Source organism: Choloepus didactylus, chromosome 10 (genome assembly GCF_015220235.1).
Source record: "Choloepus didactylus isolate mChoDid1 chromosome 10, mChoDid1.pri, whole genome shotgun sequence".
Classification (NCBI taxonomy): Eukaryota; Metazoa; Chordata; class Mammalia; order Pilosa; family Megalonychidae; genus Choloepus; species Choloepus didactylus.
The window spans coordinates 85,435,084-85,439,349 of record NC_051316.1 but is presented as its reverse complement, the minus strand read 5'-3'; positions in this window follow the sequence as shown (position 1 = coordinate 85,439,349).

Here is a 4,266-nt window from a genome sequence, read left to right as displayed (position 1 = left end):
CCCCAGGGACTTCAGATAATGGAAGCATCAAATATGGACTTTAAAATAACTATGATTAATGAGTTCAAGGGATTAAAATAGAGAATTTTAGCAGTTTGAAATTTTGAGAACTAAAATTTACAGTGTCTGATATTAAAAATTCAATGGATAAGTTTAACACTGGATTAGACACAGCTGGATAGATAATTAATGAGCCAGAAGAAGAACATAAAAATATCCAGACTAAAACACAGAATTAAAAGGAAGGAAAACATGGAAAAGAACAGAAAACATAAAGTATATGAGGAATAGTTTCACAAACATGTAATTTTAGCCAGGAGAGAAGAGAAAGAAGGGAGCAGAGCAATATTTGAAAAGAAAATGGCTGAGAATATCCTAAAATTGAAGAAAGAAGTAGAGGTACAGATCCAAGAATTACAATGAATTCCAACCTGGATAAAGTTAAAGAACTTCATACCTAGAAACAGTAAAACTGTTTAAAACCAAATAAAATGAGAAAATCCTACAAGTAGAGCAAAAAGTCATAACCTTCAAAGGTGCAATTATGACTGACAGCTGGCTTCTTGATAGAATATCAAGTGAGAGATATAGGCTGGGCACAGATATATGGTAGTTAACTCTCTATACATAGGGGGAAATAAAACCATGGAAGAAGATAAGACTGCCTAGTGAGCTGAAGATAAGCCTTGGGTAACACCAAAATGCAAGGGCAAGGCAGAGGAAGAAGAGCCCATGGAAGAGGCAGATAATGGTCAGCAGGAATATAAAAACTAGGAAAGGATGATGTCACATGAAGTAAAGGGGGAAGATTCTAAAACAGTGATACTCAAACTTTACAGTATCAGTCATCTGGGGAATTTATTTAAAATTTCTGTGCTCCACTTCCATAGGTTCTGATGCTGTAGGTTTGGGTGGGATCTGGCCTAATGTAGCAGGTACAGATTTTCAAGTTACAAAATTGAGTGTGCAAAGAAGGTGCCTACTTTTTTCATATAGCCAAACAATTTATAGCTTGAGCCTCCATCCCATTTGATAGATTAAGTAAAGCTGGGTCAATTCAGGGTTTTATCCTTTCCTGTTCCTCTTCCAAAATGGTTTCTATGATCCAGAAACTTATGTAGCTTCATGGCATTAGAAGCTGGGAAGAGGGGTACATGTTTGGCCTGTGATCCTTAGCAAACCTCTGTTGCATCTACCAAGATGTAATTCAGTTCATCTGATCTTTGGTTAAGATCACCCTTCCGTGCTAGCAGCTACTGAATTATGTGAGCCCCTGAAAGTCCTTCGTCATCAGTCCTCATCCAGTGTCTCACTCTGGGGTCTCTTGTGTTCCGTTAGCTGATTTCTGGGCCCTCCTTGGGGACACATAAAAATTTACCTGCTCTTCAGTGCAACTCCAAGACCATGGGAGCTGGAGTGATGCTGTTCAGGGCTTCTATACCTTCAGCATCTCTGAGCAGCCATCACATCTTCCACTTCCTCTAAGGGCCTGCTTTCCAGGGTTCCAGATGGGAAACTGACACAAATTTCCATTGTTGTGGATTGCCCAGAACTCTACTGGGGGTTGTCCCATCACCCAATCTTGGGAACAGGGCAAGGTGCAAAGACCTTTACTAAACACTAACTCTCTAGCTCTTTTCTCCAGCTCCCCTCCTTCTGTAGTCCTGGACAGCCCTTATATGGGGGAGAAGAGAATTTATCTAGTCTTCTGCCACTCTGTTATTTTAGCATGAACTTTATGCATTGAGTCTTTCAGGACTTTGTTTTTGATACTCAGAAAATGTTTTGGGGACTTGAAAAGATATTTTCTTTCAGAAGCCCTTTGAAATCAGTCTTCTTTATATTATTTTGCTTCCCTAAAATAATTTTTAAAATCTACATGCCCCTTGTGCATTTTTAAGTTGAAACCTAAATTTTCATAACTTAATTAGTTGCAAGGGATATAATTTCTAGCATATTGTAAATATTGATCTTGTAAAATAAAACTGTTGATTGTTTTTAAATGTATCCAATAAAATCTAAATTTCATAGAGATTTGATACCCACCATCATCCATTTAAAAAATACATGAAAAAGCTTTTCATCAACATTGAGAAAACTTAGACTATTCCTTAGCCCCATGAGCCCATACTGCAATTCCACTTCCCTCATGGAATTTTATCCTACTAGAATTTTTTATGCTTGAAAGGCTTTATTGATCACCTTATATTTCTCTGTAACAAAACTGTGTAATCTTTTAAAAGATAACCCATGACTTATGCTCTGAATGTTAACATTTTCTTCCAGATTGATTTATCATTAAATTATTAGTGGTATGCTTTTAATCAAATCAACAAAATATTCCAGAAATTTTCATAAATAATTCAAGCTGAATTCAGAGGATCCAGCAGAGAACTTCAAATCTGTGGTGGAACCACTAGATAAAAGGAGTCTAGGTCCCCAGATGATTGCATGGAAAAGAGCTGTACCGTCCCCTGAATCCACACTGGATGTTTATTGCGTTAAGCTACTGTGATTTGGAGTGTTTTTGATGCAGCAGTTAGTTAGTACAGACTAATACAATGGATAAAGTCAAAAGGTTTAATTCACAAGAAAGATGTTCCAATTTTAGATTTATATGCACCTAGTAAGATTGCCTCAAAATATGTAAAGCAAAATTTGACAGAACTACAGGTAAAAACAGACAAATTAACAACCATAGTGGGGAATGCAACATACCTTTCAGAAATTGACAGAACGTGCAGGGGGAAAAAATGAGTAAGGATATAGATTTGAAAGCCATGATTTTAAGTGGAAATATTTTTAAAACTTTGTGTGCAACAAGTTTAGAATACCCACTTGGAAACACCCATGGAATGTTTACAAAAGTTACCTTTACTTTGGGTCCAAGAAAGTCTCAATTTCAAAAGATTCAATTATACAGAATGACAGTATAATAGTCTAATCACATTGTAGCTATGCTAGAAATCAGAAACAAGGAAATAATTAGGAAATTTCCAAATGTTTTGAAATAAAAAAAATAACACTCTAAATGACCTATGGGTTAAAGAAAAAAATCAACAATGGAAAATTTAAATATTCCTAATTGGATGGTGAGAATTTCATATATAAAAAAATTAGGATCCAGTTAAAACAGCAATGGGAGGGAAATGTATGGCCTTAAATACATAGATTAGAATAAAAGAAAGGCTGAAAAATTTGTGAGCTAAGCAATCACTTCAAGAAGTTATAAAAATAACAGAAAGAGAAAACGAAAGTAGATAATAGGAAGGAAGTAAAGATGAGAACAGAGGTTAATAAAATAGAAACAAATGTATGCAATAAATAAAATGAACAAAGTTAAAAGTGGGTTCTAAGAAAAATCTAATAAAACTGATAAACTTCTGATGAGACTAATAAAAGGTTTTAAAATTCAAAATCAGGAATGAAAATGGGAACTTCACTGAAGAAGTTTAATGTGTAAAGACATTAAAAATCCTAAGAGGATATACAAATAATTGTATACTAATAACTTTGAAAATTTAGATGAAATGGAGTAATTCCTAGAAAAACATAACTTGAAAATAGCACTAAAAGAAATAGCTTTAAATAGTCCTATAACTAGTAAAGACAATTTAATTAATTAAAAACTTTTCCACAAAGAAAACTCACTTCCTTAGTGAAAATTCCAGTTTTCAAAAATTCTTCCAGAGAATAATCAAGAGGATATACTCCTAAACTCATTTTATGGGGTTAGCATAATCTTGATTAAAAAACAACGACAACAAAGACAGCAAGAGAAAGGAAAATTATAGGCAACGTCACTCATGAACATAGTTGCAAAAATCCTGAGTGGGGATAAGATGGATTAAGCATGCTCTTCCTGGTTTCTCCCATTGAAGACAGCTATGAAATCCACAAAGAATGCTTTAAGCAGCTATTTGAGGAAATAGTTGCAGGAAAATTGTTGAAGAACAAAATATGAAGCATGAATTGGAAATGAATTTACCATTTTTTCTCCTCTGGTCCTTCTACCTGGCATCAGACATGGATCGAGCTGTGGAAGTACATAGCAGAGTGGATTAAGCTGTCTGGAGAACCAAAAAGGGGAGTCACAGTGAATTGAATAGTGCAAGGGTGACCATGAAGAGAGAGGGGCTCGGGAAAGTGATCCCATAAAATTGTTTATAGAGTTCTGGGCTCAGTCCTGAGCTGTGCAGAAGTTGACCTGTTCTGAATCAGCATACAAAAGACATAACTGACTTTACCATCATCCAGGTCCCAGGC